An 18,035-nucleotide genomic window follows, 5' to 3' on the forward strand; every position below is an offset into this window, starting at 1 on the left:
GACAGATGGAGCACAGAAACTGATCTTCAGATAGAAGACAGCTGGCTGCAGACATGTCTGCACTCTGAGTGAGAAAGAAGAGAAAATGTTTTTATTTTAAATTGAGTTTTAATTAAATCTATGGATTTTATTTAGTTTCTGATTCTGATCCTTCCAGACCGTAATCTGCTTTAGTCTGTAAGTCTGTTTTATACCAAGGAACACAAGTTGTGTTCCTGTCCTATCAAGAACTCTAACAAAGAATTTCATACAGTGGTTTTTACATTCACCATGTTATTTTCTCTTTGAAATTTTGGTACCACTGTCTCTGTTGCTTTTTGCATGTTTTTTTATGTCAGGATCAACCAGTATGGCTGCTGAGTCAGCAGATTCTGGTATACAAAATGTATTTACTCTCAGTGCACATAATGCACTTGAGTGTGTTTTATTTCTTAAACATAAACAAATTTAGACAATGATGCCCTCAACACGGATTCAAAATAACCCTGTAAATGTAGTGACAAGTAACAATCTGTAAAGCTCTCAATTAGCAGGTTAACTGATATCAGGTGCAGGTTTTCAAGATTAGTGGATGATCCTTTTATACCCAAAGGTTCAGTCTTTGCAAAAGGGGTTGTAGCTCACCACTGTTTGTGGAACTTCAGGAGAAAATTATCTTTCAATATAAAAACATTGTTTCTCTCATCATCTATGGTACATAACATTGTGAAGAGATTCAGGGAGAAATCCCTGTGCATAAAGGTCAAGCAAGGAAACCACTGCTGAATGTGCGTGACCTTTAAGTCCTTAGGAGGTATTGCAGTCAAAACCATCACGCTATTGTGACTGACAGAGCCTCATGGCCTTAGATGTACTTCAGAAGTCATTGTACAATATCACAATCCGCAGCTTTATTAAGAAATGCAGCCTAAAGCTGAAATGTGCAAAGAGGAACCAATATAACAATTTTGTGCAGAAACATCAGTGTTTTCTGGGTAAAAGCTCACTGAGTTTATGGGAAAAAACTGAAAATCCTTTCTTTTTTCACTCGCCTGTTAAATGAAAGTTGAATGTAATTACACAATTGTAGATTTCAGTTTTTATTCCAGTTTTAGAAAGTTTTTTGGGTCGGCCTTGTCATTTTTGAGATATTATGCAAATGCAAGAAAGCAGCCATACATAAGTGATAAACATGCACACTAGAGGACACATCCTGGTCAAAAAGGACTCCAAGATTCCTCACAATGTTACTGGAGGCCACAGTATTGCCATGCAAACAAAATATGTGGTTAGATACCATATTTCTAAGATTTTTAGTGTTGAGTACAATATTCAGCCTGCTGCCAGTATTTTACTGTTAAATATACAAGGTGATAAATAAGAAACGTAAAGCTGAATAAAGCTTAGGAATATTACTAATATCTAAAGATATCTAAATAAAACTTCAAAGCTCAAAAAACACAGAACGCTGGGTAAGAGACCCAGGACCATAATATCTCTATCCTCTGCAGCCCTTTAAAACATTTCTTAATGTAAGTAAAAACTAGAAATAATCACAATAAAATAAAATCAAAACTTAAAACACAGTTAATAGCAATACAAATGTGTTAAAATTAGGATAAAAACAGGCTTTAAAGCAATAATAAAAGCCTGGTTAAACAGAGAAGTTTTCAACTGCTCATTAAATGAGTCCACAGGGTCAGCTGGAGGTTTCACAGCTTTTGTGCCACAGACTGAAAGTCCCCTGTGTTGCTCTCTGTTTTTTCTTGTACCTGTACAGCAAAGAAGGAAACTTACCTTTACTTAGTTTCAGCTTTAAGAGCGAATAAATATGTGACAATGTCTCAGCTCAGGACCGTGTTTTAGGCTCTGACAGTGAACGACACAGCTGATGATTAATCTTTAGACACAGAAGTCTGGCTGCTCTCTATCAGCCCGTCACAGCAGCTGCAAAGCCAGCGAACCATGCATGCACTTTCTTCATTCTACAGATTGTGGCAGCCTAGGTGCAGAGCTGCAATTCTACACGTTGAATGAAGAAGCTAAGGAAGTGTTTGACACAGTAGGATTGTTTCTATTTTGTTGTCTTTTTTTTCTGAGTCTCTTGATTCTTGAAGTCCAGTCTATTTCTCGTTTATTTACTTAACGACACTTGCTACTGTGAAACAGCTGCAATTGAGCGGTTTCAGACCTTCCCCCCAACCAGCCTTATCTCTGCTGTCACAGATCAGGACTGGTGGAAGTGAAAGTAAAAGGGAAAAAACAGGGGTTGGTGGTGGGGTGTAAAACAGTTACATTAATGGAACTTTAAATGTATTTTTTGTACCATGTTCACAATTCAAAATATTCAGCTGACAGAAATTTTGATGACTCAAATAATTAAGTTATTTAATTCTCAGGTCCAGTTGGTCCAGCAAAATATGAAGCTGGCTCAGCTGATTGCCGAACAATCTCACTTGTGGTTGTTCTCTTACATCAACCTGTAAGTTGACCAGTCATGTTTTTGTGATATCATGAAACACATACTGAAAGAGAGGACACAAGCGTGAGTGAGAACACAACAGAAAGAAATGCAGACAATATACACACAAAGAGGACTACAAGGGAACAGGCCACAGGTGGGAACACAGCTGACACTAAACTGAATGACGATGCAGGGGAAGCAAAACTGAACAGAATACACATGAGATGGAAGATTAACAAAGCAGGAAGTACAAACACTGAGAGCATGACTAAGACACGTGGGATTGACACTGGGACTAGGGAGAAAACAGACAGTCATGGGTTTGTGACCGGGAACGCTGAAAGACAGAGAGACTATACTGCGGAAAACTGAGCTGAAGAAAAACTAATATAGAACTAGGACATAAACCATGACAAACACAAAAACTAGTTCAAAGATGTCTTAGAGGAGAAGAGAAAATAATTCCAAAATAAAGCCAACATGTGCTGCACAGTGAAGCTGGAATAAAGAAAGAACAGAGTGAAACACTGAAGCAGCTCTGATGAGCTGAATAATCACTAATCAAACACACACAATGATTTAAATGTTTTAAATAAAGAACAGAGTGGGCCTGGCTAACAGCGCCCTCTGCTGCATTTTCACTTAAAGTGCTGCATTTTTGTCGTCTTAATCCGGGCTGAACATCAGAGAGAAAAAATAATGAAAACTTAGCTAGCTAGATGTAACTAAAAAATTGCATTTTCCAAATTTATTTATGACATGTATGATAGTTTTCATGCTACTGGCGTAAATGTGGGTCTTTCTAAAAGAACTGGTCTTGCTGTCACTTCAGAGGTAAAAAGGCTGAAGTTCACCGGCTGATTATCATCAAAGAAGAAATAAAAGTTTAGAATTGTATTTATTGTATTCTGAAAAAGCATGGTGTACATATTAAAAAAATATTTTCAGAAACCCTGATTTTGATATTTAAGAAAAGGTGAATGAAAAGAATAAAATATTAGAATAGAATAGAATAGAATAGAATAGAATAGAATTCAACTTTATTGTCATTGCACATGCACAGGTACAGGGCAACGAAATGCAGTTTGCATCCATCCAGAAGTGCTTTAGTGATATAGATATATTACAATATATATTAGCAATAATATAGATATGTGAGTGTATTACAGAAATGGGTCTATTATGGTATGCTATAATGTACACGGTATGAAGTATGTTGTGAATATTCTATAACTATAAGTATGTACAGGCTGTAGTGAGTACAAGCTATGTACAGGCTATGAACAGGATATAAATATGAAAAACTATACAGAATATGAAATAAATAACTTTACAGAACTCTGAGATATACAGCTATACAGAAATGGGAACTATGCAAGTTGTAAACAGTTGTAGGATTAAAAATTATCGAATGTACAGAATGTTACAAAAACATGTTACAGAATTAACATGTTTCCTCAAACGTGTGTACAGTATATGCTTTAATGTCTGTGCCTTTGAACACTGAAAGCAAAAGAAAAGGAGAGTTTCTATTTTGTTATGTTGTAATCATTTTTTCAACTTGAAAACAGTTTAACAAAAACTCAACTGACTCGAATCTGCAGCTTCTAACTGTATATCATGATCATGATCAGCAGCTGCAGTTTTCTCAGTTATGTTTTTTATGACTTCTTTTCTGTGTCCGCTGAAAGGTTGAGATGATTCTGTATATGGTCCAGTTTCCACATGGTAAACTATCAGACTGACTGATTGACAGGACAGATGATCAGAGGTTTAATTTTTTTACCACAACTGTTCTCATCATCATTATCAACATTAACTTTGGGACAGAACAATGGGTAGAGTTTCTCAGTGAAGGACCAGCCAGTAAAGGAGTAGATCACATCTACATCATCTACATCATAAAAGGAGACCAGACCCTCCTCATAATCCACAAACACCCCCACCTTCTCAGAACCACGCTGAAGAGAGAGTGGGACTGTAGGATCTTCAAGAGCTCCACAAATGTTTTCATATGCTCCTACTGTCCAGAGACCATTCGCAGGACTCGGTGTGATGACTTCCTTCCTGTTGACTGACTCTCTGACCACTCCTAAAACCCAGTCAGGCTTTTCTTTAACCTGAACCTCAAAGTAAAATCTGCCTGATGAGAAACTCTGCTTTCCTAAAACAAGACGCTCCACAGAAAATCTCTCTGGGTTGTCTGGACGATCATTCTCCTCTTCACCACAGTGTACTTGTTTTCCATCATCAGACAGGATGAGATAAGGATGTGCTGTATCAGGATCAAGAGTCACATCCACTGCATACTGCTGGACCCTCTTCAGCTCAGCCTCAAACAGCTTCTTCATGTCTTTACTGAGTGTCTCCTTCAGCTGATCCACAGCTCTCACCACAGTCCCCTCATATGATGGTGGATGGATACTGACCTCTGTCCAGTCCTTGGTGGTTGGAGCAGCTTTCAGGGATGAGAAGCTTTGGAGGAGGTGGAGGTGATCTTTAGAGCGTGAGAGCTGCTCCACCTCAGAGCTTCTCTTCATCAGCTCAGAGATTTCCTGTTCCAGATCTTTGATGAAACCTTCAGCCTGTTTCTCTGTTGTTTCCTGTTTATCTTCAATCTCCTTTATGAGCTCGTTCAGGTGTCCTGTAGAGCTAACTCCTCAGAGCAGTGAAGACCTGAACACCTTCTGCTTTCTCTCTGTCTGCAGCATCTTTACTCATCTTCACTGACTCTTTGATCTCCTGAATCTTCAGTCGTCTCTTCTGGATCATCTGTTGATTTCAGCTCAGTCTTCCCAGCTCTGCCTTCTTTCCTTCATATTCTTCTCTCAGAGGAACAAACTCATGAGTCTTGTGGTCTATAACAGAGCAGAGCATGCAGACACATGTCTGATCGGTCTTACAGAACAGCTCCAGAGGTTGATCATGTTTCACACATATCCTACTTTCCAGGTTCTCCTCAGGATCAATCAGCTGATGTCTTTTCAGACGTGAAGCTGTCAGGTGAGGCTCCAGGTGAGTCTGACAGTAGGAGGCCAGACACACCAGGCAGGACTTCAGAGCCTTCAGTTTGGTTCCAGTGCAGATGTCACAGGGAACTTCTCCTGGTTTGGCAGCTTGTTGCTCTGAGCTGCTGCTGACTTTCCGTCTGAATTGAGAAACCATCTCAGAGACGAAAGTGTTGATGTGCAGCTCAGGTCTGGTCTGAAAGACCTTTTTACACAGGACACTGACACCTGTCACTGATATCCCAGTGTTGACTGATGCAGTTTTTGCAAAAGTTGTGTCCACATGGTGTGGAGACTGGATCAGTGAAGACATCCAGACAGATGGAGCACAGAAACTGATCTTCAGATAGAAGACAGCTGGCAGCAGACATGTCTGCGCCCTGAGTGAGAAAGAAGAGAAAATGATTTTATTTTAAATTCAGTATTAATTCTGTTTTGAGTGGACCTATTCTGCTTTTCCTTCTTTCCTGTCACAAGTTCTTGTTCTTTCCACTTGTGTATGTTTATGCTAAACATGACCAAACACTCAAATACTAATAATTAAGTGAATAAAGTGGTCAGTGTATTTGAAAGTAATTCCTTTGAGCCCAACATTCAAACTTCAGACTGCTCTAAACACTCAGTATCACACAGTTGTTGTTTTTTTAGTCTTACATCTGTTTGATAAAAAGACCAGCCATAGGTGTCAGATAATATCAAGGTTGAAGCTAAAAATTTAAGTGGTGATGTTGGATTGTGGTGGGGTGTGGTCTGCGGTGCCGTGCAGGGAGGGCGGACGCACCTGCACGCCATCCTTAATCACGCCCGCCTAGTTAAAAACACGGGGACTCAGGGGGGGTTGTGGTGGTGTGATGCAAATGTTAAATAAAGATGGCTCAAAACATGGATCTGTGGTCCCGTCGTGCCTTAATTCCACCACATGGATGTTGTCAGTGCAAATGCCTGAAAACTGGATGTCAGTTTGAAGAGAAAGAAGAATTCTGGATTCATTCTTGGATGAAGTGGCAGAGAGTGTCCCCAGTGGGGGAGAGTGGTGATTGGATCAAACTTTAATTGGCATGAAGGAAACAGAGGTGATGAGGTGGTGTTGGGTATGTATGGTATTAATGACCTAAAAAAGAAGAAGGACAGATGTTGGCAGATTTTGTGAAAAGGATGGAAATAGTTGTGGTTAACACATATAAGAAGAGGGAGGAACAAAGGGTAACCTGCAAGAGTGGAGGAAGGTGCACACATGTGGACAACATCTTATGCAATATGAAAGACACAGGAGATTGCAAGGTGGCATTAGTGGAGAATGTAGATCGGTAGCACTGGATAGTAGGCTTTAGGATGACTTTATGAAGACATTCTATGACTCAGGGCTTCCTAGTCATTAGTCAGCAAAGTACAACCTACTGGTCTTGCAACAACTCTAAAATATCCTATCTGGTTGAGCTGCAAAAGAACAAGATGTTCAGTGGGCTAAGCCAGATCCTAGAAACGATCGACCCAACAATCTCTATGTGGCTTCAAAGGTCCACCCTCAAGTAATACTTTGGACAGATACTGCCTAAATTGCATATCATGCTGGGGAAAAAAACGTACTATTACCATCTGTTTTGGTGGTCATCCCTAGTAAAGAAAGTATAATAATATGTTACTGCCTGCTATGTTTTTGCCCAAAATAGGTCCTCCAGCTTAACTCCTACAGGATTGCTCAGACCTCTTCCAACACCCGGTCAGCCTTGGTCACATACTGCCCCGGATTTTATCACTGGTCTAACTCCTTCCTCAGGTAACTCTATTATTGGCAAATTCTACAAAGCTGTCCATTTTGTTGCTGTTCTGAGGCTCCCCTCAGCTTTAGAAACTGCCGCTTCATTACTGCTCACGTCTTCTAGCTGTGTGGAATCCCCTTGAACATTGTCTTTGATCATGGACTTTAATTCCAACTGTCTGGAATGAGTTCTGTGCAGCACTAAGAGCTCAGGTTAGTCTCTCTTCTGGTTTCTATTCCCAGACCAACAGGTAAGGGGATAAAGCTAACCAAGAGGCATAAGCTGCCCTTCGGTGTCTTACCTCTTTCAACCAGTCCACTTAAGCTCCAAACTGTCTTGTATCATAAATACATACTTCATAACTTCCACTGCTACTGGTCTCTCACCATTGAAGTCTTTACTGGGTTACCAACCATTTCAAGTATCTGCTGTCAAAGATGAGATGTCTGTTTTCTCACTACAGCATCTTACATCTTACGGATGACACAAAACAGAAGAGCTACCTTGTCAGGCCATGACTCCACAGTCTAGTCACACCTACAGGCCAGTGGACACTCTTTCAAAGATTAGGATGTACACATCCTGGACAGGGAGGAACGCTGGTTTGAGCGCAGAGTCAAGGAGGCCATTTATGTAAAAAGGGAAAGACCATCTCTGAATCGAGGAGGGGGCCTAAGGGTACATCTTTCACCATCTTACAATGCTGTGATTGCAGCCATTCCCCAACTCTCTGTGAATGGTACTCATGGCCATTGATCAGTGGGCTTTGATTAATGAGCTTTGATCAGTGGTTGTTGATCAATGGTCATGAGAATTTGCATTTTGATGATCAAGGAACTGACCTCCCAACCCATTGTTCCTTCAGTGGGCTGGTTTCAGTCATTATGCAAACATAGTGTTTATAAGATTGGGGAAACCTGCAGTCAGCTGAGACTGAAGAAGTCACTTGAGTGACGAAACGTTTCTCCCACTGAAAATGCTACGTCCAGATGAACAGAATCAGCTTTTGGGAAAATGAGAAAACCTTTACAACCTTTATGGTTTGCAGGTAGTTTTTCTTTTAAGAGGTAAAAGAAATATAAAACAGTAAGTATTCAATAAAAAAGTAGTCAGATTGAAATCCAGACTACGAAGATTCACCTCCAAACTCCTGAGAAATGACAAACCTGTTTCTATAGTGGGTTTGTGGCTATATGACCCAATATCTATTCAAAACAATGTGAATGAACAAAGTGCTGTGAAAGTGAGTGTCATGAGTTCACTTACCAATGTTTGTAAAGACTCTGCTGTTGTTGAAGAAAACCTGATAGCCCTGAGATTAGAGATTTAGTTATAAACTTGTTTGTCTCTGCAGGAGGATCCACATTTGGACTTTCAAACAATTCAATCCTGATCATCTGTACTCACCAGTGTTGGAGAGAAGCTGTGTTGTAATGATATGAAAGGATCAGTGAGCTCAGTTTAATGTTCCTTTGAAAAGAAACCGATTCTGCTCAAGTGAATTTCTATTGTTACACATGCTTTTAGTTTCATCCTTCAGTATCATCCAAATTTGATCATTGGAATGTCATCCATCTAGAGTTTTGTGGCACATCTTACCACACCTTTGCTGCTGGTTGGTTTCCTGTGTTGGACAGACGCCCTGCTCTGTTGTAGCAAAAGGCTCACCGAGCTCAGTTTCGTGTTCTTTTAAAGAAAAACTGGTTTTGCTTAGGTGTATCTCTCACTTTCATTTCTGGATTTTGACACTGAATTTCTCATCTTTCAAGTGTTGCTCCGCCTCATTTGATGAGAGATACACTGGTGAAATTTTACCAGTAAACATTTAAATGTTGTCTGAGTCAACTGAATTTTGACCTCTCCCTGCAGTGACTGCAGGTACTTTTGGACCTTCAGTTGTGGTCACAGGTTTGCTTCCATGCATCATGGGCATGAATCATTAATTTTTGTCTTTTAACTGCTTTTCAACTGTTTTTTACAGGGTAGAATGATTGTACATCTTTATTGACTTTAAAAAACAAGAATTCGGTGCACAATTTTACATTATCTCTAATCCACACATGGTCACATTTACATTCAGGCTCAAATATAGGCATGCACCCACACTACTATTTGGTTAAATATCCCTTGGCAAGTTTTATTTCCTGTCATGGTCGGACGGTCCTCACTGTTTTTGTTATTGTGTTTTCCTCTCCTTTTTCTTCCTCTCTGTCCTATGGTGTGTTGTTTACAGAAGTTTGCAGTTCAGGAAGATAGGCGCCGGGTGCATTCGACTGATTTGGCGTCCAGCTGCTTCTTATCATCCGCCATCTTGAGCAATGCTACTTAACGGTGTGGTCAGGTGACAGTCAGTGCTGGAGTATTGCATTAAGCTTGGTAGTAGCTGCAGGGTCGTGAAGGAAGTGTGTGCTTGCAAGAATCGTTACTTACCGTTTGCTTTCACTAGGAACAGGCAAGGAGTGGATTTCTTGGGAGGTGCACTGGATTACTTCTGGAAAAGGACAGAGATGCACTACCATTGGGGAACTGGGAGGAGATCACAGTGGGATGTTTGCACATTGAACTGTTAAATAAACTCTTTCACTGTAAATAGACACACTCACTGTGACATTTCCACCAGCAAGCTTCTGGAATAATTCTGGCTAGACAGAATCTGCTTGTCAGAATTTGTTCATTTAAATGTTTCCATTTCCTGATGTGGACTTTTAGACATAACCCACACATTTTCAGTAGTTAAACAATGTAAAGTAAATTAAAAACACATTTTGTCAGAAAGCTGTTTCTCTACAGTTCAGCTGTGTACTTCTTACAACATCAGTGCATCACACTTCAGTAGTCTGTAATCTTTGCCTTTATCATCTGTTATCAACTGGTACATGACCTCTGTAGTGCCAGGATCAATCCAGTGTTGCAGGAGTTCTCACGACAGGAATACAGCAACATCCACATGCAGTGAGGAGTTTTTCCGGGGTTTTTTTGTTTTGTTTTGTTTTTTTAATCCTGTCCACGTGCAGTTTTGAAAAAATATCTCTGTCCACATATAAATGCAAAAATGCAGTGAGGATTGTTATGTTGCCCTAAAAGGTCCAGGGGATGTGGGAGAGTAAAAGGTGTCAAGGCTGAAAAAATGAGTCAAATTAAAGGTTTATTAATGTTTCTATTACTAATTAAACTAAAAGATGGTGAAACCACTATCACATTTTAAATAAGGAAAACAACACCCAGGACTTGGTCACTAAACTGAAAAGATAAAAGAAAAGTTTGTCATCAAAACACACTCCTCTCCAAAGCGCAAGAGCAAACAGTCACACCACACACACAAAGATCACTAGCTACAAACGCAACAAATCTCTCTGGCACTATGTGCACTAGTATTTGAAATTTCATCAGCACCAAATGATTTATTTCTTAAATTATAATGATTTCTCTGCAGTAGATTCCTGAGAAAATTTTGATATTGAACCATTTCTGGTTTCCTGCCACACACAGAGTGCCTTCCTTGTCTGCCCACATCCATAGTGTACTCTCTGTCACCATCAGCTGCAAAGCCAACAAACTGTGCATATCTTCATAGACTCATTCATAAAGCAGACAGCAGCCTCAGTGCTGACTGCAGTTCAAAATGAAAGAAGCGGCAAGTGTTTGACACACAGCAGGAATATTTCAGGAAATCATTAGGAGTCATTTCTACGATGCTCTGAATCTCTTTTATTTAGCTAACAAAAGCTTTTACTCTGAAACAGCTGAAATGAAACTGGATCCGAACAAATCCACAACACTTACATCTCTGCTGTCACAGATCACGAAAGCTGAAAGTGAAAGTTTCTGTTTGTTTTTTGTTTGCACTATAAATAAGTTCTGTCTATGAATTTTTACTGTTATTTTTCTGTCCAACTGATATAAAACAAAAACAACAAACAAAAACATAATCAGCAGAAATAAACTGCAGCAATAAGCAGATTAAGATTTTTTAAATATTTTTAAATTCTGCATTAATGTAAAAAAAATATTTTAACAAATTGCACCATGTTTGTAGGCTATAAAGAGGAGATCAACATTTAAAACAGTGTGATTATGATCATCTGTACTTTTCAGTGTTGAACAGAAGTGCTGCTGTGTTGTTGAGAAAGGTTTGATGGGCTCAGTTTGAGGTTCCTTTGAAAGCGAGAAAAACATGTTTTGCAGCTTTCACTTTCATTTCTAAACTCCCAGTGCTTTATTCAAAGTAAATATGAAATCATGAACTTAAAACTGTCATGGCTGTGTGCAGGCAGGCAGGGAGGAAGGACTCACTGAGGCAAAGTTGAACTCAAAATAAACAGCTTTATTGTGGGTTGCAGACTGAACAGAAGGCTAACTATACTGAGGGAAAAGTAAGCTAACAGGCAGGCAAAACAGGCAACGGAACACACAGCGAAATCAGAGGATGACTGGACGTTAACGACGCAACAGAGAACAAAGGAAACACAGGGCTTATATACACAGGGGAGTAATCAGGGAATTCAAGAAACTGATTCCGCTCGAGTGAATTTCTATTGTTACACATGCTTTTAGTTTCATCCTTCAGTATCATCCATATTTCATCAGTGGAATGTCATCCATCTAGAGTTTTGTGTCACATCTTACTACACCTTTGCTGCCTGGTTGGATTCCTTGATTTTTACTCAGGTCTATCTCTCACTTTCATTTCTGAACTCTGACGCTTAATTTCTCATTCTTCAGGTGTTGCTCCACCTCTGTCCGCAGATAAGAGCCAGTGTTAAATGTGATCTGAGTCAACTGAATTTTGACCTCTCCCTGCAGTGGCTTCAGGTACTTTTGGACCTTCAGGTACTTTTGGACCTTCAGTTGTGGTAACAGGTGTGCTTCCATGCATCATGGGGATGAATCTCTCTTTAATTTTATTATTTCAACTGGTTTTCAACTGTTTTTTTTTTCAGGGTATAATGATTGTAAAAAATGTAAAAAGTAAATTACAAACACATTTTGTCAGAAAAGGGTTTCTCTACAATTCAGCTTCGCACTTCTTACAACATCAGTGCGTTACACTTCAGTCAGATTTCTGTAATACACATAATTAACAGTTCACTTTATCAAGCCATTGATGGCCATAGTCTGTTATCTTCACCTTCGTCATCCATTATTAATTGGTACATGACCTTCGTAGTGGCAGCATCAGTCTGGTGTTGCAGCACTCGTTCATGGCAGAAATACAGCAACTTCCACACGCAGTGAGGATTGTTCCATTTCCTAAAAGGTCCAAGAAGCTGCCATCACCTAAAACCAGGAGTTAGTCACTATACTGAAAAGATTAAAAAAAAAGGTTAGTCACCGAAACACACTCCTCTCCACAGAGCGGGAGCAAACAGCCACACCACACGCACATAGATCACTAGCTACAAAGACAGCAAGGCTCTCTGGTACTAGGTATTCTTAATTGATGATTAGAGTCAGCAAATGTGTACAACAAATGTGGCACATAAGGCAGAAGAGATGACAGGAAATGACCACACAAGACCAATTTCACAAGAGGCCCTGCTAGGGCCGTAACAGACCCTCCCATAATTACAAAAAAGTGGTCAGTCACATAGGGTTCTACACAGTGCAATAAGCAAACCAATTAATTAAACATGCTTCATGATATCACAACCAAATTTTGAATATACTACATACCACACCTTATATTAACAATTAGGCATAGCCTGTGGAATCTGCCAACACGTTCTCAGTGGGTCCAAAACACTGAATGAGGTTGCCCAATTTCCTCAGAATAGTCTGCCAAGAGTTCTTTGAGCCAACACATATGGAGAACCCTTGGGGCTGCTAATAGACCTTACTGAAACACTTTGTGAGGTTGGGGTATACACAATCTGTCACATTGCAGGTCATTCGGAGGGACCCAGAAGATGGTCAACAGGTGGCAGCTCAGAGTTAGTCAACCTCTGACATTGATCACATGACACCATTGAGCAATTATGGTCCAAATGTGTCTTTTTACTAGGCTTGGCTTCTTTGTCAGTTCTGGACCCATGACTCTCTTTTTTCAAGCCAGAGCCTTTTTGCATTGAATGTGCTTTTTGCTTGAGTTTAAGTTTCAAACAGCCAGTAACAATGTGGCCAGGTTTGTGGCAGAAGAAAGTTTTACTTTGGGTCTTGAATCCACAACCGTATCAGCCTTCACAACTGGCACACTCGAAGCACTCCAAAGTATATTATGGTGAGAAGGGATGTCACATTCTACAGCATTTATATTGTCAGTTAACAAAAATTCATCTGCCAGCATGGCAGCCTGATATAAAGCTGGAAACCCTTTGTACACTTACATAAAAAGCAATACACTCAGGCACAGTTCTTGAATTCCTCCACAAGCATTAGCTCATATGACAAAGCCAAATCATTAGCCATGCTTCCTTCTCTGAAGCAAAGTCAGGGTAAGATTGGTCCCGTGTCCTTTTCAAACCTTGAAAATGCTGCATATAGACTTCAAGTACAAGTTTATAGGCTTTCAGAACAGCACTTTTAAGATTTTCATAAACTAAAGAGCCCTTCACAAACAGAGCAGAACAAGCTTCCTGAGCCTTACCTGTCAACTTACACAGCAACATTACACACCATATATCTTGATGCCACTGCAGTGCAGGATTACTCTGAAAATAAGAAAGGAAAAACAAAAAAGAACCGAAACAAAACCTTAAGAAGCTCTGCTGGACACCCACCTAACATAACTGGGATGTTATATTTTCCAAAATGTAACACTATCAGTCACCTACAAGCAAAATTATCAAAAACAAAATACTGCCAAATCCAAACTTCATTTCCAGAGATCACGGACGAGCCCCCACTTATGTTACAACCCACTAAACAGCAAAGATGTTACCTGGCACAGGGTTTAACACAAAGTGGAAAAGAATAACTATTAAACACTGCATAGTTAACATTAGTAGAACATAAGTTTTTATTTTGTCTTGGTGGCGCTGTCACTTGGTGTTTGCTCGCTCTGCGGTAGAGTATCACTTCCTGTTCCTGCTCAGACACAGTGGTGTTTTTGAGTAGCTTATCTGCTTAGCAATTTAATTAAAAACTTTTAGATACATTCTTTTTTCATAGTATAATCTTCACGTGCTTCACACATTTTCTGTGTGCTCACTACCTAATTTATAGCCAAAGTATTCACTCACTGTGTCTGTACTGTTTCGCTAGCTTAGCTTAGCTCGTAGCCGACTCGTTAGCACCATGGCTACTTCACCTGTCCCTCCTGCACTTTCCTGCTCATTGTGTCAGATGTTTAGTTACTCCTCTGCTTCCTTTAGCAGTAATGATACTTGTAACAAATGTAGCATATTTGCAGCTCTGGAAGCCAGGATTACTGAATTGGAGATTCGGCTTCGCACCCTTCATTCACCTGTAGCTACCCAGGCCCCTGTAGCTGGTGCAGCCGAAGATAGCGTAGGCCCCGCTAGCTGTTCCCCGGCAGACCCCAAGCAGCTGGGGAAAGAGGGTGGCTGGGTGACGGTGAGGAGGAAGCATAGTCCTAAACAGAAGCCCCAGGTACACCACCAACCTGTTCATGTGTCTAACCGTTTTTTCCCACTCGGCGACACACCTGCTGGGGGTCAAACTCTGGTAATTGGTGATTCTGTTCTGAGACATGTGAAGCTAGAGACACCGGGAACCATAGTCAATTGTGTTCCAGGGGCCAGAGAAGGCGACATTGAGGGAAATTTAAAACAGCTAGCTAAGGGTAAACGTAAATTCAGTAAAATCATAATTCACGTTGGCTGTAATGACACCCAGTTACACCAATCGGAGGTCACTAAAATCAATATTGAATCGGTGTGTAACTTTGCCAAAACAATGTCGGACTCTGTAGTTTTCTCTGATCCCCACCCCAATCAGACCAGGAGTGACATGTCTAGCTGCATGTTCTCCTTAAATTGCTGGCTGTCTGAGTGGTGTCCCAGAAACGATGTGGGCTTCATAGATAATTGGCAAACCTTCTGGAGGAAACCTGGTCTTGTTAGGAGAGATGGCATCCATCCCACTTTGGATGGAGCAGCTCTCATTTCTAGAAATATGGACAATAAACTCCCCCAAAATATAACTATCCAGATGGATCAGCCAGAAGAGCAGATTGACTATCACAGAGTGGGAAAAGGAGGAGAGTTGTGCAGTCTGACAACTAGAAAAACACAGAGGGAGGAACTGAATAACATGACAAGAACTTATCGTGACGACCCTCGACATAGCATACCGCCCGAAGGGAAAGGGAAAGCCCAAAAAACCCATCTCCATAGAGACTGTGTCAGCTCCCAAACAGACAAAAAACAAACTAAAAACCAGCAATAAACAACTTAAACATAAAAAATCACAAAGAAAGAACAATACAGTATCCACATCTGAACCAAAGAGTAAAACAGTGAAATGTGGATTATTAAATATTAGGTCTCTCTCCTCCAAGTCTCTGTTAGTACATGACTTAATAATTGATCAACAAATTGATTTACTCTGCCTTACAGAAACCTGGTTGCAGCAGGATGATTATGTTAGTTTAAATGAATCAACACCCCCGAGTCATTCTAACTACCAGAAATCTCGAAGCACAGGCCGAGGGGGCGGTGTGGCAGCAATTTTTCACACCAGCCTATTAATTAATGAAAGACCAAGACAGACTTTTAATTCATTTGAAAGCCTGATGCTTAGCCTCGTCCACCCCAGCTGTAAAACTCAGAAACCAGTCTTACTTGTTATCATCTATCGTCCACCTGGGCCTTACACAGAGTTTCTGTCTGATTTCTCAGACTTTTTATCTGATTTAGTTCTGAGCTCAGATAAAATAATTATTGTGGGTGATTTTAACATCCATGTAGATGCTAAAAATGACAGCCTCAACATGGCATTTAATCTGTTATTAGACTCAATTGGTTTCTCTCAAAATGTAAAAGAACCCACCCACCACTTTAATCACACTCTAGATCTTGTTTTAACATATGGCATAGAAACTGAACATTTAACAGTGTTTCCTGAAAACCCTCTCCTGTCTGATCATTTCCTGATAACATTTACTTTTACAATAATTGATTACACAGCGGTGAAGAGTAGACTTTATCAAAGTAGATGTCTTTCTGAAAGCGCTGTAACTAAGTTTAAGAATATAATCCACCCACTGTTATCATCTCCAATGCCCTGTACCAACACAGAGCAGAGCAGCTATCTGAACGCTACCCCAACAGAGGTCGATTATCTTGTTAATAATTTCACCTCCTCACTACGTACGACTCTGGATACTGTAGCTCCTGTGAAAACTAAGGTCTCAAATCAGAAGTACCTGACTCCGTGGTATAATTCTCAAACACGTACCCTAAAGCAGATGACTCGTAATCTGGAGAGGAAATGGCGTGTCACAAATTTAGAGGATCATCATTTAGCCTGGAGAAATAGTTTGCTGCTTTATAAGAAAGCCCTCCGCAAAGCCAGAACATCTTACTATTCATCACTGATTGAAGAAAATAAGAACAACCCCAGGTTTCTCTTCAGCACTGTAGCCAGGCTGACAAAAAGTCAGAGCTCTTTTGAGCCAACCATCCCTTTAACGTTAACTAGTAATGACTTCATGAACTTCTTCACAAATAAAATTTTTATCATTAGAGAAAAAATTACCAGTAATCATCCCACAGATGTAATATTATCTACAGCTACTCTTAGTACCATTGATGTTAAGTTAGACTCTTTTTGTCCAATTGATCTTTCTGAGTTAACTTCAATAATTACTTCCTCCAAACCATCAACGTGTCTTTTAGACCCCATTCCTACAAAACTGATCAAAGAATAAAAAAACTGCCAATAATTAATGCTTCGATCTTAAATATGATCAACCTATCTCTACACTGAAAAAAAGGCCATGTTGGATTTACTTGATTCAATAGTGGACATTGGTTGCACACAAATGTTTTGCTTTGGCAGAAACTTAAACAACTGAGTTAAATCACAACTTTTTCATATTCAATAAACCTGTGCATTTTGTGTTCATAAAACGCGATTGAAACATGTTTAGATGAAGTAAGTTGAGCTCTTGGAATATTTTAATTCTTCACAATTTTGACATTTTATTTCAACACTATTCAATAACTTTTACCCCACTACTACTTGGTCACTTAAATACTACATGTTGTTTTCATATTACATAATGTTCAACAAAGTCTAGATTCATAAAAATTGAATGGATCTACAACAACTACCATCCTCCTCTCTTTATCCTGGTTGCAGGGGGGCTGTGAAATAACCCTGAAGTGATAGGTTACAAGACAGGGACACCCTGGACAGCTCACAAGTCGATCACAAACAACCATTTGCACTTACAGGTAATTTAGAATCACCAATTAACCGAACTCTAATAACTGCATGACTTTTAACTGTGGGAAGAAACCAGAACACCCAGAGAGAACCCAGTGCAAACTAGCCAGATTGTGGATTTGAACCCATGGACCTTCTTACTGTGAAGCAACAGCACAACCACCATTTTTTGTACGTTTTTGGCCTTGACAGGTTAAACCACAATAAATAGCAATAGCATACACGTGGTGTGTGTGTAGTTGTCTGCCTCCAGTGACTCCAGTGATTTTCCTGCAGTTTGACATCTCGTGCGATCTTGTAAAGTTTCATGAGTTCAGAAACTAACCACTCTTACTAGAATGTATCATGTCATTTCAACAAGAACAAATTAAGTTGTTGAATTTTGTACAGATCCTTCATGATTTAATTATGTTCATAGAAACATGAAATTATTGTGTTCAAATTACAAGTTAGACTTTTTTAATGTAACAACCA

General features: G+C 39.8%; 2 pseudogenes; both read right to left on the reverse strand.

Annotated features, from left to right (window-relative positions):
• The window catches only part of LOC121812623, a 9,470-nt pseudogene extending 7,203 nt beyond the window's left edge, over positions 1-2,267 (reverse strand).
• A 1,546-nt stretch (positions 2,268-3,813) lies between these two features.
• Positions 3,814-6,042, reverse strand: LOC121812621 (annotated as a pseudogene).
• Positions 6,043-18,035: the final 11,993 nt, after the last annotated feature.

The sequence above is a fragment of the Haplochromis burtoni genome, unplaced genomic scaffold (assembly GCF_018398535.1).
Source record: "Haplochromis burtoni strain Fernald_Lab_line unplaced genomic scaffold, NCSU_Asbu1 Contig_692, whole genome shotgun sequence".
NCBI classification, from domain to species: domain Eukaryota; kingdom Metazoa; phylum Chordata; class Actinopteri; order Cichliformes; family Cichlidae; genus Haplochromis; species Haplochromis burtoni.